This window comes from Panthera pardus, unplaced genomic scaffold (assembly GCF_024362965.1).
Source record: "Panthera pardus isolate Hobbes unplaced genomic scaffold, ASM2436296v1 HiC_scaffold_12, whole genome shotgun sequence".
In the NCBI taxonomy this organism is placed as follows: Eukaryota; Metazoa; Chordata; class Mammalia; order Carnivora; family Felidae; genus Panthera; species Panthera pardus.
In genome coordinates this window covers 48,032,162-48,058,199 of record NW_026526677.1, presented here as the reverse complement: position 1 = coordinate 48,058,199, position 26,038 = coordinate 48,032,162, and the positions used below count along the sequence as shown (strand labels likewise).

The 26,038-nt window shown below is 42.8% G+C and overlaps 1 long non-coding RNA gene across 1 annotated transcript in view; it reads left to right on the top strand.

Annotated features, from left to right (window-relative positions):
• The window catches only part of LOC109271134 (uncharacterized), a 197,022-nt gene extending 179,031 nt beyond the window's left edge, over positions 1-17,991 (top strand). Inside the window, exon 5 of the long non-coding RNA XR_008421199.1 lies at positions 17,812-17,991. This is a non-coding gene — a long non-coding RNA (uncharacterized LOC109271134). The remainder of the gene's footprint in view (positions 1-17,811) is intronic.
• The last annotated feature ends 8,047 nt before the right edge of the window (positions 17,992-26,038 follow it).

The window sequence follows — 26,038 nt, the reverse complement described above, 5'->3', positions numbered from 1 at the left end:
TGTCCTCTTGCTGTGCCCTGGCCTGGGCCATTTGCCTAGATGTTGCATCTGGGATGTAATAAGGGGTCTGCTGAGGCTGTCTAAACCTGCCCCCCACTCCCTATTCTTGCTATCTCATGGGAAGAACAGTGGAATAATTAGAAGAGACCCAAGAAGCATCTCTGGGGATGCCCGAAGACCACCAAGGGCTCAGGACGAGTACTTTCATATCTTCCTTACAACTGAAGGCCAGGTCTTGGAAAGCACAAGAGACTTCAGGGAAGAAGCTCTGGCTACAGGGATCAGGCCAGGGTGGAATTTGCAATTCTTAGACTCTAGTACCTAAATAAGACCAAACATGGAAGACAATCCTACCCAGATACTTGCTTATCTGACTGAATTATCTGAATATAGAACAGAATGGAGAAAGTGCCCAGTCAAAATGCACAAGGCAGAATCCATAACAGAACTCTTGGCTCCAGGGCACTTACCTAGAATTCCAGCTGTTGCAGACTTGGGCTTCCCTGTCTTCATGCTCACCACCGACTTACTTTAGACCCATGCTGTTGAAGGACATGAAACAATTTCTGCTTACTTACTCCTTGGTCAATACATATGCCGGTCAGAATCCTCTATATGTCACTTCCTCCAGCACCTGCCCAGGCTGGGGGTAGGAGGGACAGTCTTGGTCCCCAGCCTCTCCTGATCATCCTGCTCTAAGTAGCCATTCATACACTCTGACTCCTAACCTATGAAACCCACCCAGCCATCTCTCTCCTGGACCACTGTAGCAGCCTCCAGTTTGTCCCCCATTCCCTGCCCCCAACCTCTGCCACACAAATCCATAGCTACAGAAAGCTACTTGATCATGATCAATTTTCTTAAGACACAATTTGGATCAAGTTGTTGACTTGGTCTGAACATCTTCAATGCCATCCTCAGCACTTATAGAATAAAAGCTAAGTCCCTCAGTGGGATATCCAGAATCCTACAGTCTGGGCACTTTCTAGTTTCATTTCCTGTTCTATTCCCATATAAACCCACCACCCATTGTTAAGCCACACCTAAATACTTATTCTCTCATGATGCTCTGCATGTCCTGAATTTCCTATCTTTTCTCAGTCTGTTCTTTCTACTCTGAAGCCCTCCTTCCTCTCTGCACCCGTCAAAATTCTAGCCATTCTTCAAAGCTCAAGAGAAATACCATTTCCTCCATGAAGTCTTTCTAGCTGGAAGTAAATTCTAATTTCTTTCTGCCTCTTAGCACTTGTTATAATATAAATAGCCATCCCTGTCTCTCTCTGCCTATGTTCCAGTGAATTTTTCCTTGTCTTTTTAATCTTATTTGAATGTAAACTCCTTGAGGGCAGTACTAGGTATTAAATTGCTAGCATGGTGTGTATATTTAATAAATATTTTCTGAATCTGAGCTGAACTAGAAGATGAAATTAGAAATGGAATTCTGAGGGTGCCTGGGTAGCTCAGTGGGTTAAGGGACCAACTCTTGGTTTCAGCTCAGATCATGATCTCATGGTTCATGAGTTTAAGCCCTGCATTGTGCTCTGCACTAATAGCGTGGAGCCTGCTTGGGATCCTCTCTCTCCTTCTCTCTGTGCCCCTCCCCTATTTGAATTTTCTCTCTCTCTCTCTCTCAAAATTAAAAAATTAAAAGAAAAATAAATGGAATTCTGGGGTAGTTAATAGAAGAGAGAAAGAATAAGGAGACTGTCTTTGTGTTCCCTGCAAAGCCAGTCTTCCCTCAAAGATAATGCCAAAAAGGAAGTTACAATGTCCCCAGGCTTGGTCACACCCCAAGGGCTCACTACTATCTCTAGCCATAATATTCAGAGGCATAGCCTTGACCTGATGAGAAGCAGACATAACAACTGTCCAAACTACAGGTCACTGGGTGTTGAGAGACTGAGGTGTTAATGTGAGAAACGGGCATCAACTCAACTCCCCATTCTCATGCCTCATGCTCAGGGCAGAGCCTTCCTGAGATGGCTCTCCTTGGAGGGGGATAGGAAGAATCAGCCACGACACTGGGATCCAGTGACCAGCACCAAAATGGATTTGGGTATGCGGAAGTTGTAGAGGTCATGATCTTCCATCCCACTCTGAACATACCCAACATCCCTTTGGCTTTCAGCTTCCCTACTGCTATTAGTGCAGCATAAAGAAGGCCCAGTTGTCAGCTGCTGGGTACTTCTTGTACTCCTGCCTCCACAGGAACCCAGCTTTTCTAGAGAACAGGGAGGGTGGTGGGCTGCCCTCCCCTCCATTTCGTAGGGAATGAATTCTCAGCAATGTTGGAATTTGCTGTGAGGCATGAAGCTTCTTCATATTGACTTGGGTTGGAAGTAAGATGAGAGGAAGTGAAAAGAGTCGGGATTTGTCCCCAGTTCCTGGCAATAGGGATCCAACATGGACACCAGGCTCAAGTATACCCTGTCTGACACTTGGGAGTTTACCATCACCACCACCATCACTACCCCCATGACCACTGCTAACACTGGTTAGGGAAAAGGAAAAACAAAAATCTTTCAACAGTCAGCTCCTACGCATGAACTTGGAGGCTTGTGCGGTAACCCTCAGACCTACCATTATCAGTGACTGATACAACGGTATCTCAAGGAAAATGCCATTCACTGCATAAGGTTGAATAGTTACCATTTAATTCCACTAAAATCCCGTCAATAATCAAAGCTTTATAAGAGCTTCCCACAAATAATTATAGCTTACTATTATGGGTTGAATTGCACCATCCCAAAAGGTTGAAGTCCTAACCCCCAAGTACTGCAGAATGTGACCATATTTGGAAATAGGGTTGTTACAGATGCAATTAGTTAAGATGAGGTCATTAGGGTGGGCCCTCATCCAATGACTGGTATCCTTATAAAATAAGGAAATTTGGATACAGAGACACACACAGGGAGAGCAACATGTAGAGACACAGGGAGAAGATGGCCATCTACAAGCCAAAGAGAGAGATCTGGACATATCCTTCCCTCCCAGACCACAGAAAGAACTAATCCCACAGATACCTTGATTTTGGACTTCTAGCCTCCAGAACTGTAAGACAAAATATTTCTGTTGGTTAAGCTGCTCACTCTGTGACACTTCATTATGGTAACCCTAATAAATGAATACATTTATCATTTAAAAATTCTCACTATAAATCATGGTCACTAACTTCAGTTATTCCTTAAAACAACCCAAAGTTACTTTCATTTGTCTTCATTTTTCAAATGAGGACTCTCAGGCTATAAAAGGTTAAAAAACTTGCTCAGATTATTAAGTTGCAGAGCCAAAATTTGACCTCTGCTGCCTGACTGAAACCCCTGTTCCTTTCGACACCATCCATCACTGCCTCAGACAGAGGGGATGTCCTTATGAATAATGCTACCGTATGTGCCAGGCTTGTGTGAACTTATGTCTGGTAATTTTACTGTGTGGACACGCTCAACTTACTATTGCCAACACAGTGGGCTTCCTGACATGTTACTCAGGATAGACAACACCTGGCAGCTCCCAGGTGACCACTGAGGAGCAAGGGTGGCCAACAGGCCAGTAAGGGCTGACAGTTGAAGCCTAGTTGGCAGGAGGAGACCAGAGGGTGAGGGCAATATTCATAGACCTGACAGGCTCTGTCACAGTTCTACAGAGTGAGTGGCACAGGACACTAAGAGAAGCCCATGAGGATCCAGGGTAGGCAGGAAACAGATGGGCAGTTATGTGAAACTGAGCCTGGAGAGGAATAAGGACAAGACAGGGATAGAAATGCAGGATCTAAAACCCATAAAGACCAAGAAGGCTGCAATTCAAGGTCAAAGGGACCCCAGGGCTGGCCAGAAGGTGGGCTGGGGAGAGGCCACAGGAGCCCCTCAGGGAAGATTCTTCCCAAGATCAGAAGTAACTGGTCTCTGAGGCTGATTCTCGTGGGTCTGACTTTGGTGGGAACAAGGTAGAGAAGAGAAGAGGCTTCTTGCCCAACCACCAGGAAAATAACTACCTTCGTGCAAATTAAACGAATGGGAAGCATCTCGTGCAAGGCAGCTCACCCAGTTGTAAACTTAGAGCCATCCTGGATTTCATTTGGGGCTTCTTCTGCCCCTATTGTGTCTCATTCTTCAAGGGTCATGAAAGGCCTTTAACAGCTCTGGACAGAACATACCCTCCTCATTTCTCTTCTGATTCCAGGCCCTGACTTCCTACCAGATAGTGTACCAACCAGCCCAGCCACTTCCTGAGTACTTCCTAGCCACTATCAGCCAGCCACAATTGCCTCCCCAAGTGTCTGGGGTCTCAGATACGAGCTTATGGGCTCACCAGATGGGACCAAGGCTGGCCTTCAGGAAGGTGGTGGCAGGGCACTTGCTGCTCCTCTGCTCACCCATCTTTATACCATTCTAGGATTTTAAGTGTGTATACCTACCTTTGATGGGACATGGATAAGCATTTTAAATGTCATTGGTTATATATTCTAATCAAATACATACTTTGCAAGAACAAAACTTCAGAATCTCATTTTAGGTTGAGCCTATGGAAGGCAGGGAACATATGTTCTATTTAGTCCACTTCTGATTGATTAGTGGCTGCCTGGATTCTGTGTTGAGGATTCTGAAGAAGCAGCTGGCACCAGCAAGAAAGAGTTCCATGATCAATCACTGGACAAAGATATGGATGCCACACATTTGCTAGTTCTGGCCTGTGGGTTCCCTAGTGTTTGTGGCTACCCTCTGTACGCATGCCCTCATCCCCACGCTTGTCAGCACCATGGAGCTGGGAGCCGAGGTAGATACCTGAGCCAGTTCAGCCTCCTTAGCATCAGAATGCAGCACAGGGACTGGCACATAGCAGGCATACTTACGTGTTGATCTGTCAGGCTTTGTGAAGAGCTTCTCAACTGGCAGATTCTAGAAATGTGCATCCTAAGCTGGGGTTCCTTTCAACCTCCTCCACACACAGGCAAACACTATAAGTAACAACATAGTTCTTATAGCCCTTTGTGATAACAATTTAACAATGTCACAAGAGCCACAAAGAAATTCCTACCCTTTGACTCAGTAATAGCATCCTTGTGAAGTTGTGCTACAGAAACACTTAAAGAGATGGAGAACATCTCCATTCATGAACTTCATAAATGGGCTAAAGATGGGAGGGCTGCATAGAGGGGGGTCACTCTGCAGGCCCTCTTATTCCACCCGGTTGGCATCTCCTTACTTCCCCACCCTCCCTCTCCCCTTCCCACCTCTCCACCTGAGGTGCCCTCAGGCTCCACATGCTTCCCTTACTATGATAAGGAGAAGTTCAGCTCTCCACAACTCCCTCCCAACCCCACCCCCCAACCTGCCAGGTGCTCCCCCAACACCCTCACTCCTTGCTCCATGGGAGGCAGTACAAAATGGTCATTCTTAGCCTACTTTCATTATTCCCCTCTCATATACCACAGAATATTAGACAGCTAGAAAAACAGTGAGTTTGATCTGTACATCCTGATATGATCCAAGATGTTGGTGATTTATCAGCAAATGCAAAAAACAAACCAGTTGCAGGGCAATATATATAAAGTATGACATCCACATGAGGTTTAGCAGGCTACATGTCTAGCTGGTAGCAGTAACCTGTGGGGAGGAAACGGGATGTGGCGGAGGGTTGGGGGGTGGAAAAAGAGAGAATTCTCTTTGTTACTCCACATAACTGGAGTTGTTTGAACTTTACAACGAAATGTATTAATTATGTAAGTAAAAAGAAAAAAAGATGTAGGATTCCAGTATGGGAAAACCACACCAAGCATTGCCAAGGGCCTACCTTCTTGGAGAAGCCAATTTTTACCCTCAGCGGGTTTGCTTGAGACCAGCTGCTCACTTATCTCCAACTGCTTCAAGAAGCTGAGACGTGGACCCCCCTGCTGGAAGCATTGCCTGTAGAGCTGGCTTAATGCTCTTCTATTACTGCTGGTTAACAGTCCTTCTCTCTCCATTGTGCAGAGCAGACACTCCAGACCACTCACCTGCATGCAGGGCACCAAGGTAGTCTGGAGGGCCTGGAAGACCCCTCCTTGGATGGTTCTCCTTCCTTTGGCAAGAACTGTGCTAGAAACCTGGGGTTCACCAGAACCACACGTTCCTCTTTGATGAGGAGTGGTGAGGGGGCCCTGAGTTGCTGGTGCCTTTCCTTACCTTTCTCGGCAGGATCGGTCCCAACCAAACAGGGACCTCCCAGCCTCACTTGTATCCTGTCTCCATCAGCGCCTTCTTCTGTCCACCATGCCTCAACTCACAGGAAACAGAGGATGAATCAACAAACTGTGGTTGTTAACCACTTCAATGGACCAGGGAGGCATGACCTTGAATGTCTTCCCAGGTCAGACAGGAGTTTCCCTCATGAGAGAAGAAAACACCTGGCAAGTTAGTGCTGGTTGATCAGAGGCAGGAGGCCTCTGATCCCTGCCATGTGTACCTCTCCTTAGGGCTGCTTGAATGTCCTTATGTCATGGCAGCCAGCTTTCCTAGGGGCCAGGGATCCTAACACGATCAAGCTGCATCTTTTATGACCTGGTGTTAGAAGTCACACATTGCTTCTGCCACATTCTATTCATTAGGAGCAAGTCAGTTAAGTCCAGACTCAAAAGGAAGGGAATTGGGCTCCACTTTTTGAAGAGAAAGCTATCAAACAAGTTATGGGTACATTTTAAAACCACCACAGCTATTACCTATCAAGCCTTGTGTAGGTGTGAAAGACATAGAAATGAGACATACAAAATCCCTGCCCTCAAGAAGCTTTTCAGCTTATCAAAGGAGACTGACCTGTTATGTAAGCTGTGGGAACACAGAGGAGGAATCTTTCTACTGGGGGAAGGGAGCCAGTGGGAGAGGAGCCTCTGAGAGGAATAGCATTTGATGTGGGCCTTGGATTGTGAGTAAGAATGTGTTAGATAATGTGAACCCCCCATTCCAGACTCCTTCCTGTATTTCAGAAGCTGAAAAGATAAAACTACATTTCCCAGCAAGATACACAAAAGCAAGATTTGAAGGACAGAAGTCAGGCATGGACCAAGCTCCCATTGCTTCTGTCATTTCTGCTGACACATTTACCATGGACATGTTTGCCTTTTCTGAGACACCCATGGCCATGGCCCCAGCATTCAGACACTGGCTCATGGATGCCCAGAGAAAAAGTGGGACATCCTTGTGCCAGTGAGATTGTGGCTGGTGTGGCGAGATTCTGGGGTAGTGGCTATGTCAGTTGGTGGGTGGCTTCCTGAGGGTAGAAAATGCTCAGGCCTCCCAGAGCCTCTTCTAGAGCTGGGATACAAGGACTCAGAGCACACGGAGAGCTTCCTCAGACTTACCTTCCAGCGCCTCCTCCTCCTGGCCGCCTCAATTTCAACTCTTTTCTGTCCTTAGACAAGTGAGGAGCCACCCCTTTGCAAGTGCTCGGAAATGATCTTACTTCGGAAAGGGCCAGGATCTTGAAGCCTTCACTGAAGCCGAGAGGGAAGCTATTTCATTTTAATAGCCAATTACTCCAGTTTCAAATCCATAAAATGCCAACAACAACAAAAATTAATATGGCCCTCTCCAGACTTTTACTGTTTCCCTTACTGAAAGCATCCACATACCCACAGGCAAAGCTGTCAGCCATATGGAGGTGTCACTGGATTCATTTTTAAGAGATAAATATGGGAATTTGAGAACATTTATAAACTCAGCAGTACTGGGAAGCCAGCTTTGTTTCACCAATGTTTGCCTGTAGTTTCGGGGCTGAGATGTGCAGGTTGTGCAGAATCATCTGCCTTCAGCCCAGAGACACTGACTTGGGCAGGGCTTTAACTGCTTATCTTCAGTCTTTAATGCATCAACATCACATGGCAGCCTCTATGGTCTCTCGCTAGCCCAGCACCACCCCCTACATACACATCAACCCAGACACTCTTTGGAAACTGACATCTCCACACTCACTAGGTAAATATTTATAGCTTAAGGAACAACAGGCTGAAAAGCACACAACAACCATGGATCCCACCCTCAGTAAGACTTGCCTGGTCAGTCTGGCTTGTAAACCTCTCTGAGTGAAGGGCAAGGCATCCTGGGGAAGTGGCTATAAGCACATATTGCTTGGCTGAGCCCCTAATGGACACCATCTTGAAACCAGAAACCTATTCTAGATTTCCTGCGTAGCCCACGAGCTTTGGATCTCCATGGGGGCACACCCTCGATGGAAGACAAACATGAGGATGAGATGAATTTGATGTCTGAAAGATGACTTTTTTTTGAACAGCAATAAAAAAGGGGGGTCCGGAAGGAAGGAAGGAAGGAAGGAAGGAAGGAAGGAAGGGAGGGAGAAAGGAAGTGTTGATGAGGATGTGGAGAAATTAGAACTTTTGTACAATGGTGCAGCTACTGTGGAAAACAATATGATGGTTTCTCCAAAAATTAAAAAAATAATTCCCATAAGATCCAACAATTGCACTTCTGGGTATATACCCAAAAGAACTGAGAGCAAGGTTTCAAAGAGATATTTGTACACCCATGTTCATAGCAACATTACTCACAATAGCCAAAAAATGGAAGCAATCCAAATGTCTATTGATAGATGAATGGGTAAACAAAATGTAGCATATATGTACAATGAAATATTATTCAGCCTCAAAAAGGAAGGAAATTCAGACACATGCCACAACATGGATGAACCCTGAGGACATCATGCTAAGTGAAATAAACCAGTCAACAAAAGACAAATACTGTTTGGTTCCACTTACTTAGAGTAGTCAAATTCATAGAGACAGAAAGTAGAATGGTGGTTGCCAGGAGCTGGGGTAGGAAAGAGTGGTGATTGTAATGAGTGTAGAGTTTTAGTTTTGCAAGATGAAAAGAATTCTAAAGGTTGGTTGCACAACAATGCAAATGTACTTTACTGTAGTGAAGATGATAGATGTTGACGTTATATGTATGTTACCACAATTAAAAATTTTACAAAAAAGACCTGAAGCCAAGACTACATGGTATATTAACTAACTTGAAAATAAATTTTTAAAAAATTTACAAAAAGAAAAGCATTGTATGTGAACTGCCTTCCATACAGTGTTTGAGCTTTGCAATTTGGACCAGAAGGGGCCTATAGAATGTCTCCCCTGAGTCTGCAGAGCACTGTGTACTTTAATGTAGTGTGATAACAGCTACCATTTAGGGGGCAGGGGTGCCTGTAACTGTGAGAAGTGCTTTACTTGTGATCTCTTATTTAACCCACATGAAAACCCTAGGAATTAGGTCTCATTATTAGAGATGAAACTCAGGCTTCACCAGAGTAAGTAACTTGCTTGAGGTCACAGAGCTAATACAGTATGGCCCTGGGGCCTGAACTCAGGACTAGTGGGCTCTGAGGCTTCATGCCCACCCATTATCCACTGCCTCCTCAGCACAAGTTGACTTTGCAACATCCACTTTGCTTCTCCTTCCTATCATGATTAGAATTCTGGTAAGGGCGTTTTCTGTCTTCTCCGTTCCCACCAACCCTATCCCCAAGAAATGTTAAGAAATGTACAAGGATAACTTCATACCTCTTCCTCACCCTCTTCCCCAAAAGGCTCACCTAGGCCCATACACAGGACGCAGTCATGAGTGTGGTAGGTGGTGTGCTACCCCAGAAGGGAGACCATGAACTTTAGAGCCAAAGAGCTCTGGGTTGGAAGCCCAATCCACCCCTTTGTAGATGTTTGACACTGAGCATGTGACACTCTCTCTGAGCATCCTTCATCACCTATAAAATGGGTAAGGAATGCTCCCCTCTTGGGGAGGTTATATATATATATATATATATATATATATATATATATATATATATTCAATATATACTTTGAACTTCAAAGTGTGTATATATATAACATATATATATATATACATATATATATATATACACACTTTGAAATTCAAATCCATTGACTTGAATCTCATCTTAGCCTCTGCAAGGGACAAGATCCATTTAGAGACTTCTTCCTCCATAGATTAGAATTGTGTCATTTTCCTTAGAAGGCAAAGTGGCTACGACTGGTTTTAAATATTATTTCCTTCTTGGGGCACCTGGTTGGTAGCTCAGTTGGTTAAGCATCCAACTCTTGGTTTCAGCTCAGGTCACGATCTCATGGTTCATGGGTTCAAGACCCAAGTTGGGCTCCATGCTGACAATGTGGAGCCTGCTTAGAATTCTCTCTCTCTCCCTCCCTCTCTCTCTCTTTCACTGCCCTTCCCACATCTCTCTCCTCTCTCTCTCTCTCTCTCTCTCTCTCAAAATAAACTTTTAAAAAATATATTATTTTCTTCTTCTCTATTATATGTGGAAAGCTCCAAGAACTGTGCCAGCTCCATTGTGGTCACTTTGAGGACCAAGAGGCCAATGGAGGGCTAGCAAGGAACAGTCTTCCTTATTAAAGCAGAGGCTTGACCCCTCCCAGTCTTCCTACAGAAGAGTTTTGTGAGGAGTTGATCCATTCTGAGGTGTTCTGATATCAGAAACCCAACCTACAGGTCTTAAACAACCAATGCAACTTACTGATTCAAGAAATCTTAAGTTCAGAGGTAGTGTGGGCTTCTGGCATAGGTTGTTCAGAGAATCCCAATGTTTTGGGGGCTACAACTCTGCCTGTGAGTTTCTCACGTCCACCCACCCCCTGTCAATTTTTTTCTAAACCGGCCTTTTCTGGAGGGGCTGCTGGCAGCTTCCAGGACTACATGCTAATTCATTCACATCTAATGGATCGATGTGGCTGTATGTCTACTCTTAAAACAACTCCAAAAATCAAGAGCATCCCAAGGCGGTAGGGATTATGTTGATGATTAGGCTAATTAGAACCTATATCTGAAATCAAGAGCTGATTTGATCCTAGACTTAAACTACATTGTTGCTACACACAATGGGATGGCTACCATTTATCAGTATGGGTATGGGTGTGTTGTGTTGTGTGTGTCAGTGTATGAGTGAGGTGTCAGTGTGTGTGAGATGCGTATTTGTGTGTATGAGGGTGTGTTCTGTGTATGTAATGTGTCTGTGTGAGCATGTGTGTGAAATGTGTGTCTACAAGTGTGTGTGTGATTGTGTGTTTGTGTCAGAAATCCATGTGCCCAGAATAAGCATCCCTTCCATTTGGGGCCTTTCACTCTGACCTCTACTGCTACCACCTTGCTGGTCCCTAGGGGGCACTGTGCTTGCCTTTTGACCCCATGGTCAAAGTTTGTGCAAAATCCCTTTTTGCCTAAGCACAAATGATAGGTTAAAAACTTTAAAAATATATTCACTACCAAAAAAGGAGAACAGAAAGGAAATCAGTTCAAAGAGCATAAGAAACATACAGTTATTTCTGACAATGTACATTGCTGAGCCAATAACTACCTCTTTCTTTCCCCAAAGTGCTATCTGCCTTTGAGCCTTCCCAGTTCCTGCCTCGCTCTAACTGACCAGCACAACGTTATTCCCTGCTTTGCAGAACAGTCTCCTGGAGACCTGTCCCCTTGTAGCCAAGGCCAAAAATCCCATCTGTACTCACCATTTCATTCAGGGCCCTTCCTCCTCCCCCATCACTGTTCCAGGACACCCTTTGGCCTTCCCAACAGCAAGGGGCCCACAGTATAACAGCTTCATTACACTTTATATAGTAAGAATCAGCACCATCTAAACACAAATGGGGCAGGAGGTGGAGAGACTGGGTGGCTCTGTTGGTTGAACCATCGACTCTTGATTTTGGCCCATCATGATCCTAGGGTCATGGGACCTAGTCCTGGTCTGAGCCTCAGCATGGAGCCTACGTGAGATTCTCTCTCTCCTTCTGCCCCTCTCCCCTGCTCAGACTCTCTCTCTAAAATAAAAAAATAAAATAAAATAATAATAATAATAACAACAAATAAATAAATAATAAACACAAATAGAAAGGTTGCCTCACACTCTCCATCAGTGCATTTTAGATTCCTACAAAGGCCTAGACGGTCCCTTCTCCCCAAACCCTAGTCCAATTCGGGTTCTGGCTGTGTGGCCTGCTGCACAGCCCCTCCCCTCACCACCACCCCACCACACCCACCGCACAATTAAGCAGAACCACAGGCCTCTGCTGCCCTCTGGTGGAACCTTGCTTACACAGCCCTGGGGTTCTGCAACAGGAACCAGGGGTCTTTTCCCCAAGTCTTAACAGACTTCCCTTCAGACTTCAGACTCCAATCACTGGAACATAGCTAGTAATATTTTAACCCACCCATCGCTAGCCAGATGCTCAATTATAAAATATAAGAATAAAAAAAGAGGTGGAAGGGATTTAAAACTCTCACCTCAAAGGCCTCAAGGGCCTCAAGGGCCACAGTGACTTATTCATTGACTCGTGAGTCAAATGTTTATTACACACCAACTATTTGCTAGACACTGTGCTGTCACTAAAGATACAAAAAGAAATAAAAAATGAAACTATCCCTTAAAGGAAATAAAAAGGTGCTGGAAGAGAATATAACAAGGGGAAGCTACTTGGATGAGGAAGAAGCAGCACACCAAGGACAGGATACATGGTCTGGGCCAGAGTGTCCCCAGCAGAGAGGCAAGAAGACCATTGAGAAGCCCAAAGAAGGTGACTGAGGTTGGAAGTAGCCAGAGCTGTAGTGCGGGTACAGGACACAGGCCAGGAAAAAGTCTGGACATCATTCTCAACGCAGTGGAAGTCATCTAAGAGTTGGGAAGTGGCTTTGGAGTCCCCCCACTCATCCAGCCATACCCCAGCTGCTCTGCAGTCTCTCTCTGGCCCCCTCTCATCCTCCCACCTCTAAATGCTAGTGTTCGTCAAGTTGGTCCTACCTCTCTTGTCTCTTTCCACACTCTCTTCTCCCTCCATCACGTCGCCCTCTTCTACAATTCTCAACAACATTCATACACAGGTTGGTGTCTCCACCTCGACCTCTCCTTCTGGCTCCAGATCCACCTATTGAATAGCCTCCTTGCTGTCTGCTTTAGATTCCTCAGACATCTGCCACCGAACATCTTAGCCTTGCACTCTTGATATAACTCCAGCCCAATCACCTTTGCTCCCAAACCCATTTCCCCTCTACATATTCCCCATCTCAGCAAATGGCACCACTCGCTGGGACTCTATAATGTAAACAAGCCTGGATATATTTTACAGGTCCCTCACCTTCTTCCCAGTCATTGCTATTTTTCCATTTTAAAATGACAACATGCATAAGGTGGGTAAATTTGAAGGATCAGTTTTAGCTGCCTGGCCTGCTACCCAGACCCTCCCCTCACCATCCCCACACTCCCCAAGAAGCAGAACCACAGCCCTCTGCTCCCCTCTGCTGGCGCTTTTCTGTCACAGCCCTGGAGTCCAGACACGGGGACAAAGGCCCTCGTCCCCTTCCCCAAGGGCCCTTTTCAGAGTTCCCCTTTGGTCCAGAAAAGTACAAAATGAAAAGAAGGCCCCTGGGAATCAGCTATGATTCCTCCCTGTGACTTGTCTACACCCAAGCTATCAACAAACTTGTTGATTCTACTTCCTGAATGTGTCTCAGAGTTGCCCATTTGTCCCCATCTGCACTGTCTCTCTGTAGCCTGAGCACCACCATCTCTGGCCAAGAACACTGCAGTGACCCTCTAACTGACCTCCTCACTGCAGTTTTTGTTCTCTCCCCCTCTTCCCATCTCCGCATAACAGCCAGAGTGATGATGTTATACTCTGGGAAGTTGGAGCATGGCACCTTCCTCCTCCAAATCCATTTATGTCTTCCCTTTGGGTTCAGGACAAAACCAAGCTTTCCCCACAAAATCTGGCCTATCTTCCAACCCCGTCTCCCCTCTTTCTCTCCTGTGTTTACTGTGCTCACCACACTAGTCTTTTTTTAGTGCCTTTCAAAACCACCAAGCTGATTTCTGCCCATCAACCATTGGATACATAGCCTTTACCTGGAACGTTCCTGCCTCCATCTCCATGAGCTGATTATTTATTCTTCAAATGTCAGCCTGAAGGGGCACCTGGGTGGCTCAGTCAGTTAAGCGTCCAACTTCGGCTCAGGTCATTATCTCCTTGTTCGTGAGTTCGAGCCCCACGTCAGGCTCTGTACTGACAGCTCAGAACCTGGAGCCTCCTCAGATTCTGTGTATCCCTCTCTCTCTGCCCTTCCCCCACTCATGCTCTGTCTCTCTCTCTCTCTCTTCTTCAAAAATAAATAAACATTAAAAAAAATTCAGCCTAAATATCACCTCTTAACAAAATCCTATCTGTCCACTCTGTTCAAAGCATGTCCACTTATAGGTCTCCCCAATAGCAAAACATCAATCAATAAAACAGTTTGATACAAGAGAAGAAATTAATGTAACCAAAGAAAAATCAAAATGAGACTGTAATGCACAAGGGAATTTAGTGTACTATAAAGGTGTAAAGGTGAGATTTCAAATCACTGGGGAAAAGAAAGATGAGTAAACAAATGATGATGTCATGATAGTCAATATTTACTGAGATAAGAACAAAGCCGGGTACCTATCCCACTCCTGCCCAAATCAATTTCAGATGGATCAAATATTTAATATCAAAATAAACATCTAAAAATGTAGATTACCTTAGAAGTGCTAATCTAAGAAAAGGGTTTTCTAAGAAGGCTATAAAATCTAGGAGCTATAAAGGGAATAGTTGATGAATTCATCTAAGTAGCAATCTAACTTTGGTATGAAAAAAGAATGGAAAAAAAAAAACCACCAAAAACTTAAATCAAAAGACTAAGTTCCAAAATAGGGAAAGTATATTTATAACATATTTGTCAAAGACCTCTTTTCCTTAGCTTAAATGGAATTGATATAAATGAATATTTAAAAAAAACAAAAACAAAAACGGGGCGCCCGGGCGGCTTAATCGGTTGAGCGTCCAACTTCGGCTCGGTTCATGATCCTGCAGTTTGTGAGTTCGAGCCCCACATCAGGCTCTGTGCTGACAGTCGGAGCCTGGAGCCTGTTTCTGATTCTGTGTCTCCCTCTCTCTCTGCTCCTCCCTCACTTGTGCTCTCTCTCTCTCTCTTAAAAAGAAATAAACATTAAAAAATTAAAAAAAAAAAGAACAGCTCAATAGAAAATTATGCAAAGGATAGAAATAGTTTGTAGAAAAAAAGGTTCAAAAGATGATAAACATGTGGAAGGGTGCTCTACTTCACGTATAAATTTAAAAACGCAAATCTAAAGAGTAAGAAAACATTTTTTCTTCACTCGTCAGGCTGGTGCAAGGCTTCTCTGCTGCTGCCAGGACTGTGGGAATCAGTACCCTCATCCACCTGTGATGGGAGGAGGTTATAAACCGATGAGGTCTTACTGCAGGTTAATGTGATAAATTCCAAAATTTTACAGGTGCATGTCCTTTCACATAGCAAAGAATTTACATATGGTTGTATGTACAAAAATGCAACCATATATAGGTACAGGAATCTTTTTGGTGGACTTTTTAGAAAAGTAAAACCCAGGGGCACCTGGGTGCCTCAACCAGTTGAGCATCTAACTCTTGATTTTGGCTCACGTCATGGTCTCACGGTTTGTAAGCTCAAGCCCTGTGTCAGGCTCTGCACTGACAGTGAGGAGCCTGCTTGGGATTCTCTCTCTCCCTCTCTCTCTCTCAAAATAAACAAACATTTTTTTAAAAAAGTAAAGCCCAAAGCGTCTATTAAAAGTAAATAAATTATATGTCATCCATATGACACAATACTTTGCTGTGATTAAAAAGAAAAAGGAGATCTGGATATGTTAATGTGCTAAGAAATTAATGTAACCAAAGAAAAATCAAAATGAGACCGTAATGCACAAGGGAATTTAGTATACTATAAAGGTGTAAAGGTGAGATTTCAAATCACTGGGGAAAAGAAAGATGAGTAAATAGATGATGATGTCATGATAGTCAATATCTACGGAGATAAGAACAAAGCCAGGTTCGCTAATGGGGGGAGATTTTTAAGACATATTAAAAGAAAAAAGCATAGTGTAGAAGAAAATGATCCCTTTTGTATAAATTATAACATTGACACATATGTGAGTAAATGCATTGTTTTTTTCTAGAAGAAACCTGGGAAACTATGCTTTTTACTTTTGAGGAGATAAAATGGGATATAAAGGGAAAGAGTGAGGGGCACATGGGTAGCTCAGTACGTTGAGCGTCTAACTCTTGATTTCAGCTCAGGTCATGATCTAATGGTTCATGGGATCGAGTCCCACGTCAGGCTCTGTGCTGACAGAGTGGAGCCTACTTAGGATTCTCTTTCTCCCTTTCTCTTTGCCCCTCCCCTGCTTGAGCTTGCTCTCTCTCACTCTCTCTCACAAATACATACATACATACATACATACATAAAGGGAAGGAGTGAGATTCTCTCTTTTCATTTTGTATCTTTCTGGAGTAAAGTTGAAGACCTTGGAAAGTTTTACTTTGGATCTATATTATTAACAGTTTTTAAAAATTTGGCACTAAATTGTTCATTATCAAATTATGGCCTCTCAGCTCTGATTGCACCTTTCAAAATATGTTCTGTGCTAAACAACAGGAGTTTTTTTTAATTTTATGTATTTACTTTGAGAGAGAGTGCAGGGGAGGAGCAGAGAGATAGGAAGGAAGAGAGAATCTCAAGCAGACTCTGCACTGTCAGTGCAGAGCTCGATGTGGGGCTCGAACTCATGAACCCTGAGATCATGGCTTGCAGTGAAGTCAGATGCTTAACCGACTGAGCCACCCAGTCGCCCCTTAACAATGGGATTCTTCAAGCATTTCTCCTTTAAAGTGAGTAAGATGCAAACTTTCTCAGTTGAAGGCAATGGAGGGACATTTCTGGAGGAAGAGGCTGGCCTTCCCTTTTCCGGGGCAGAGGGGTGGATATGAGGATGCCTGCTGAAGCTTACCCCAGCCGTGGGCCCAGAGCACCATCCGTCTGTAACTCTGCAGTCTCAGCGGACAGACAACCTTTCCACAGCCCTCTCCACAAGCACTCAAGCCCCCATATGCTCCATATGTCCTAAAGGCCTCCTGCACGTGCCAGGGCCACACATCACCCACACTACCCACACCACCCACACCACCCACACCACCTAGGTTGATAGCCTGCATCCCCTCCTGCAATCCAGAAGGTGGCCTACTGTTTATCCAGTGACTCCAGACCAGCTCCAGCTTGGCCAAATCACCCAACTTCTCTGCTATCAAATGGCTGACCCACATTGCTATGGACTGAATTGTGTCCCCCAAGATTTATAAATTAAACCCTAACCCCCATGGGATGATATCTGGAGGTGGGGCATTTGGAAGATAATTACATTTAGATGAGGTCATGAGGGTGGGGCTCTCATGATGGAATTATTGCCTTAGAAGAAGAAACTCTAGACAACACTATCTCTCTCCCTTTCTCCCTCTTTTCCCTCTCTGTGAGGATGCAGCCAAAAGTCATTATCTGCAAACCAGGAAGGAAGCCCTCACTAGGAAACCTAATTGACTGGCACTTGGATCTTGGACTTCCAGCCTCCAGAATTGTGAGAAATAAATGCCTTTTGTTCAAGCCATCAAGTCTATGGTATTCTGTTATGGCGGCCTGAGCTAATACCCTCACCTTCTCTAATGAAGCTGAATCCCTTCCAAGTTTTCCCTTTTTTAAGTACACTCCTTCAGCTCTAAGGTCCCAGATAGTTTTCTTACAGCTTATAGTTACTCTTTTATCACAGTTAATAATTCTTTATATTAAACTGCCCCCATTAAAGCTGCTGTGTATTTTCTATCTCCTGACTGGACTCAAACTCCTTCCCCAGTATTTTCTATCATTAACCTTTTTTCCTTTTTTGTTTTGTTTTGTTTTTAAGTTTCTTTATTTTGAGAGAGAGAATGCAAGCGAGGGAGGAGCAGAGAGAGAGGGGAAGAGAGAGAATCCCAAGCAGGCTCCATACTGTCAGCGCAGAGCCCAACTTGGGCCTTGAATTCATCAACCAGGAGATCACAACCTGAGCCAAAATCAGGAATCGGATGCTCAACCAACTGAGCCACCCAGGTGCCACACCTTTTTCTTTCATAACTCGTATTCTCATTTGTAATTACTTTATTCTTTTGTTTACTTTTTGCCAATGTGTTTCCTGAAAAACTGTAGGACCACATCTCTCTTCTGCATCTTTTCACTGAGCATAATAGGTGCTCAGTAAAGCCTTATTGACTGAGTGGAAAGCAGTAAAGTATAGTGACTAAGAATTCAGATTCTGGAGCCATACTCTGTAGGCTGAAATCCCGACTTAGCCTCTTGATAACTATGTGACCTTGGCCAGGGTACTTACCTGTGCCTCAGTTTCCCCATCTATAAAATGGGGTAATAATCATTCCTACCTCATAGGACTTTTGTGAGGATTTAATTAGTTAATATGCATAAAGCCCTAGGAATGATTCCAGACACACAGTATATGCCATGTAAACTATGTTATGTGAGGAAAGATCAGGGGGAATAAAGACAGTCTGAAGACTGGTGGAAAGATCATCATCTTCAAATATCTGAAGGACTGTGATGGATAAGACCCTGTTAGACAAAACCACAACAGAAGTGCAAAATTATAGGAAAGAAGGGTGGGCTCATTATCATGTGTTTGAAATGGTTTGAGCCATCCCGGAGAGACCCATTATTCCCATGCTGTCTGGGTTTCAAAACTGAAAGTCCCACCCAGGGAAACGGCTATGTCCCAGGCAAACCAGACAATTGGTCTCTATCCCCCAACAAGGCCTGCTTCCCGAAGTAGTGAGTGCGTCTCTGTGACGGTTTTGAGCAGAAGCCAAAGAACCATGGTTCAGGGATGTTAGAGAAGTCATTCCTGCATGAGGAAGGAGCTGGAAATAGAAGCACTTTGGTCCAGATGAAAAAGCAGACTTTAGCAGAAGCCCAGGTTCAAACTCTGGCTCTGCCACTTACTAGCTGTGTGATCGTGGATTACTTAATTAATGTCCTGAGCTTCAACTCCTTGATCTGTAAAATAGGGACAATCATTCCCAGCTTGTAAGGCTGCTGTGTGAGTCAGACAGACCATATGCAAAGTGACTTGCACAGTGCCTCCCACAATGTGAGCATTCAAGAAAGCAAAACTTTGCTTGTGGAGTTCTGAATCTAGGACTCTCTAATCCACGGCTCCCCAAACTGTGGTTCTCAAAGTGCGGCCCCTGGACCAAGGGCATCAGTACCACCTGAGAACTCATTGGAGAAGTAAATGTTCCACCCCACCCCACCCCACCCCCACTAAATCAGAAACGGGTGGAGTCCAGAAATCTAAGTTTCAATTAACTCTCTAGGTGATGCTCGTTAACACTCAGAAGTTTAAAAAGCACTGATCCCAGGGACAGTCCTGTCTCCAAAATATGAAAATGGAAAATCTCTCCCAAACTTGAAACACTCTCCCTTTATTCCCCCACAAAATGAAGTTATTTTAAAACGAAAATAGTACTGAAATGTTGATCCTAATGTGCTTTTTTTTTTTTTACAACTGTCTTTGTAAACAGGCCTCACAAGCAGGAGTTATCTACTGTGGGTAAATATGTCAGTATGACCTGCCCTTCATGTCATCAGCCAAAAGCACTGATAGATTGTCTAAGTTTGGTTATACTGTTTAAGCCACTACTTGATCATCATAAACTACACAGTCAAGTTGATTTTACACACTCATAGAATGAGTTAAGTGGGTAGGATAGTTGGGAAAGAATTTCTTAAGTTGTAACATACTTGTTGAGGCAGAAAGTCACACAGGGTTAAATAAAAAGAATTTGCACTCCAGAGCACATTAATTTTTTCTTTGCCCTAACAAGTCCCAGAGCACAGTGATGTGTTTATAACATGCATAAAGATAGACAAAGAATCAGGTAAAAGTATTTTTAAACAGTTCTAAACTCATTTTATAAATAAAGACCGTTTAATATACAAAACCTAAGATAATTCAGTCAAAGTAATCCATCTTTTCTCGAATTTGTAATGCTTCTCGCAACTTTTAGGAATGAATGTGAAGAGCAATCTTCGCTTTTCGAGGTTCTGAAAATATCTTCAAAATATTTATTTAAACACTTAAGCAGAAAGCTTTGTCTACACAAAGCAGTAACATGCAGATTCCATGAGTACGTTTGCTTTGGGAAACAATATCCCTTGCTGTGCTTCTGAGACTTTTATAAAGCAGTTCCAAATCTATTTATGTTCTGAGCACCTTCTAGGTTCCTTACACTAGGAAAAGGGAGCATTCCAAAAGTCTTCCAACCTTCAGGAAGGGCAAAGTCAGAGGGGAGAAAAGACTACATTCAAAAACTGTATTTAAATAAACTGTGATAGACACATGGCATATACCTTTCTTCCAGACTGAATGTAGTTCAATACCAAGCTGTTTCTGGAGACAATAGGAAGCAGAGGAGGACAGTATCTTGAAGGATGTTAATGAGGAAGGCTTCCTGGAGGAGATGGGATACATGACGGATATCAAGGAATTATCAACGGTTTTGTTTTTTGTGGGTTGTTTTTTGGTTTGGTTTGGTTTGGTTTGGTTTGGTTTTGGTTTTTGGCTTTTGGTTTCTTTTGTTTTGTTTTTGTTTTTTATTTTTAGGAATTATCAACTTTTAATGTCGTGATGTGTTTACTTGTCACTGGCCTTTAAAGTGTATTAATCCTGGGATGCCGGGGTGGCTCAGTTGGCTGAGCATCCAACTGCAGCTCAGGTCATGATCTCGTGATTTGTGAGTTCGAGCCCTGCATTGGGCTCTCTGCTGTCAGCACAGAGCCTACTTAAGATCCTCTGTCCCCCTCTCTCTCTACCCCTCGCTGCTCATGCTCTCTCTCTCTCAAAAATGAATTTTTAAAAAAACATTAAATTTTTTTCTAAAAAGTATTATTCCTGCTGTTAAGATTTTGCTCAATATCCTTTCTGCTTGAAACATTCTTCCCACATTCAGCCTATTCAAATTCTTCCCATTTTTAAGGCCACCTCAAATTCTTTCCTTCCTTCAACAAGAATCAATAATAAAATCCTTACAACAAGAAGGGGTCTTGTGCTCCTTATCTTTAGGGACGACCAGAAAGAGGGGAAGAGAAGAGTTTGAGAGTCTGTGTCCTACTTGAAGTGAGAAAACCCAAGGGATAAAGCATAGGGTCACAGTTTCCAAAGAAGAGTCACATCAGCATTGACATCCCATTACACCTCATCTTATTTCCACATGAATCCTAGGAGACAGATGCCACTCCTCATTGCTCCGCACCATTGACAGATTACTGTACGCATGCCATAGGGTTGTTCCGAGGATTAAATGAGTTTCAGCATGCAGAGTGCTGACACAGTAAACATTCAATGCCTGTTTATTACTATGACTTAATTCATATCAATCAAAAAGATTAATTAAGTTGCTCAGGCATCCCAGAGATACCACACACTTAGGGATATTTCCTATATTAATTTCTTGCCTTGGGAATTCCCAGATCAAGTACGTAATATCAAACATCAAACCTACCTGGCATACAGATCCATGGTTGCAAATTCTCACGTGAAACTCTCACACCCCTCTCCCAACCACCTCTGTCACACTACCACCACCATTTGCAACTTGTAAATCCAGATACCAGACTGTCATCTGTCTTGGTAGGATTTTTTTCTTTAGTTCCACCCTACCCACTGCCCCTTGTGCTGAGGGTGTAGTTTTTAAGGGCTTGCAGCATGGGCCCAAAGCCTCTAATTCTGTCTCTGTGAGCATTAAAACTCAAATCCTGGAAGTAATGGAAAACAACATTCTTCTTGCATCCACCGCTATCTGGGCAGTCTTAGTATAGGCTCAAATTCCTTTACTTTTCAAAATATTTTTTTAATGTTTATTTATTTTGAGAGAGGGAGGGAAAGAGAGAATCCTAAGCAGGCTCTGCTCTGTCAGCACAGAGATGAACTGGGGGCTTCATCTCACAAACCATGAGATCATGACCTGAGCCCAAATCAAGAGTCCAACACTTAACCGACTGAGCCACCCAGGCACCCTTATAGGCTTAAATTCCTGTTATTCAGATCATTAGATCTCTCAGCTATGCATTTACAAGGACATTTACTATGTTGTTCTTGTTGGGTTTTTAATCCAGCATATCTAGGTGTTTTACGACTGGAGGATTTTCTGGTTATTCTAATTTTCCAGAACTAAGATTCCCATCACAGTTTTTCACTGACAATCAAATTAGAGCTGTTTACCTTTATGTTCTCAGCTCTTACCTAAGGGAGCATTTCATGTAGTTTTAAATTCCTAAAAATAAGCTCATGTTTTAGAGATGAATGTTTATTGAAAACCCAGAGGAAATTATGGTGTAGATTATAAAACAACTGCCCAGGGGCACCTGGGTGGCTCAGTAGGTTGTGTCCGACTTTGGCTCAGGTCATGATCTCACGGTTCGTGAGTTTGAGCCCCCCGTCAGGCTCTGTGCTGTTATCTCAGAGCCTGGAGTCTGCTTCAGATTCTGTGTCTCCCACTCTGCCCCTCCCATGCTTGCACTCTGTGTCTCTCTAGAAAATAAATAAACATTAAAAAAAAAAGCTTAAGAACTTTATAAATAATAAATACAAGAGATCTGATTTAAGATGTCAAACATTCTTTAAGATCAACTATTCTTTATCTCTTTTTAATAATTAGCATATTGTATCAGCCTATAAAATAGCTCACTCTTTGGATTGCATAAACACTGCAACCAACCACAGTACCAACAACAGAAAACTAAAGACTCTTAGCTGTCTCTCTTGAGTATGTACTCAACAAAGTCCACACTGACCAAATACACTAATTGCTTTACCTTCATCTGGTGCACTCAGGCCCAACGTGGTGAATGGCATTTCGTGAAGCAACACCGCACAATCACGCCAGTTGAAATAAAATCTCTGTACTCATTCCAAAACTAGATCTATATAGTTTAAAATGCCTATATCATCCATATCTGCTATGCTTAGGGAAAAATAAGAAGCTGCCTGTAAGTACCAGAGTAAAGAGTCGCAATTTTGGTCCCAATTGTTGTCAGGTGATTTTTCTCTCTATCCAGTATTCTGATCCCTGCAGACCCTCTACCCCTCCGTGCCCGCTATATGCTAGAATGCCTCGAGCTTGGTCCGGGCCTTCTCTTGTCATTCTACATCCTCTCCCTAGATTATCTTACACAATTCCATAGTTTTAAATTTCATTTATATGTCAGCAGCTCACAGACTTCTTTCTCTAGCCCAGAAACCGTCTTTTGAGCTCCAAATCCGTATATCCAACCTGTCCGATATCTGTCCCAGACATATCTCTGATACCCAAGTAGTGATGTAGTCTTGCCCTAATGTACTCCTCTATAATCATTTCTATCTTGGAAAATGACACTTCAATCACCCAGTAATTGATGGCAGAACTCTGGAAGTTCTTCCTGACACTACTTTTTCAATGACCTGTATATATAATGCATTAGCAAGACCTAGTGATTAAGATTGATTGATTGATTGATTGATTATTGTGGAGGTAGAGAGAAATGGAGATATACTATGTCCACTACCTTAAACCTATTCCTAGCTGTTTATCATGTGTTACCTGGCCAGTCACCAGGACTAGTTTCCTAAGTGGTCTGCCCACATCCTCTCAAACACTCTAATCTATTCTACACAATGTAACCAGAACAATCTTTTAAAATGACAAAACCAATTCTTTATCACAGGCACATGCTGATTGAAACATGTACACATCACTTAAAACTTCCAGTTACATTGCACCTAAGGTAAAATCCCAACTCCATAACATATCCTTTGCCAAAAGAAGTCTCAGAGACAAAAGCATTTAGAAAAAAAAAAAAAGATTTCTTAGAAAAACACTTGCAAAAGTTTACAAGTGAGTTCAACTTTAGAAGGACTGGTTCACAAAATACGGTCCCCAAGGTTATATGGTTCATAACGGAAAAAGCAACTTTCTCACATGTTTGCCATACTCCCCCAAATTATTGCATATCATCAGACTTAGAAAAATCAGCATTACAAAAGTCAGCAATTAAATTATTTTTGTTAGGGAATCAGTAACATGCGAGAAAGGCTAAAGGTTTTATTCACTTTGGAGACTATAGATAGTATGACACTGTCCTTTTTTGGCTTACCTCAGAGCACAAAGTGTTTTGTTTTTCCTAACTGTGGTATGTGACATACATACTTTCTCATATTGGAAGCAGGGAAAGGTGCTAATTTTGCTTTATGTGGATAAATCTGGGCATGATGTGGCTACTTCTTATGTCTTTGCCCTCAACTTATGTTATGCTCCCCATATCTATGTTCCAGCCACATGGCCTTCTTTCAGGTTCACCAACTCTTCCCCCAGCACACTGTTCCCTGTCTGGTACACACTCTCTTGTAGCCTTTATGGAGCCAAATCTTACTCATCTTCCCAGTTACAACTTAAGTATCACTTCCTCCAAATCCCAATCTAAATCTATTCTCCTATTATTCAATCAGTCATAATGTCTGCATTATCAGTTAGGATGCCTTTGGTTGTCAGTAACTCAACGACAAATTCAAACATATTGCTAGGGTCTTCAAGGCCAGGGAGGTTTTGAGCATGGAGAAGAACATTCACCAATATGTGTACTTTTGTACAAAGCTCACCTTATAAACATTAATATGTAGTAAGCAGTATTTCCTGGAAATGTTGTCTTGTTTTGTCCCAAACAGTATTTACTAAGCATATGTGGCTATTGAGCGCTGGAAATATGGCTAATGCAACTGAGGAATTGAATTTTTAATTTCATTTATTTTTAATTAACATTTAAAACTGATAATTGCTTCAGTTTTTGGAAAACTTAAGCATGCTTGGAAGAACTCAGATATGTGAATCTATTTTTGCAACTGCAAATTTTAAGAAATCTATATTTTATGAAATCAATTTCCAATTGAAATTAAGCAATTAAGAATAAAGCATGTAAGTGTAAAGTACATAATGGATTTCTAAGATTTGTATAAAAATGTAAATTATCTCAGTTTTTATATTGATTACCTGTTGAAATTATATTTTGGATATATTGGGTTAAATAAAATATGTCACTAAAATCAATTTCATCTACTTGCTTTTGCTTTTTAAGTGTGGCTACTAGAAAACTGTAAATCACCTAGCTTATTTAAAATTACATGACTAATTACAGAGTTAGCATTATGTTAGGACAGCACAGCCCTTAATGTTGAAATAGTTTACTCAACTAACCAAAACAAATTTAACAAAGTTTCCACATAAAAAGGCTTACAAAGTTTCCACTTAAAGTTTTTGAGGGAGTTAGGAGGAAATACAAATGTCGAGTTGGTGCTTTTAAAAGGTAAGTGTATAACATGCTGATGCTGGATTGGAATTTAGGGCTTTTAGGGGGAGTGGATGGAGTATTAGGTAAACCGGGAGGCCACTGCAGTAATCCAGGCATCAAAATGATGATATTGGTTCCCGGCTAGAATGGAGGCGGTGAGATGAAGAGAAGATACACCTGAGAGGCATTTAGGAGGTAAAACTGACGTGGTTTAAAAACTTAGATTCTTATCTGATTGAATGAAAACATTGATTACAGACTATTAATCATATTCTACACTGAAAACAGTAATTAAAACGTATTTAATCGAAGTCTATAATGTAATCAAAACAGATTACAGGTTTAATCACATTCTTCAACAACTTTATTAAAATCACAAATCCAGCAGATTCTCATATGCTTCCAAGAACCGAAAACACGCGCGCGCGCACACACACACACACACACACACGCACACACAACACACGCGCACACATAAAATACAGAACTGTCATAATGATTACAGAATTCACTGGAACATTTACATTTAAACTGATCACAAAGGTAGCACAGGTATGACTTGCACCTAATATCTGCTAAAGGAGGAGCCCCTGACAGGGCTGAGGAATGCATGATTGAATTATTCACGGCAATCTACAGAAGAAAAGATCGGCCAACTCCAACAGAAGAAAAGATCGGGGCACAGAGGCGGAGTCCGGCTCGGACACTATTGCCAGAATTGGCCGGAGGTCCCACGTCAGTCAGTGGCCAGGCCCCGAACTCGA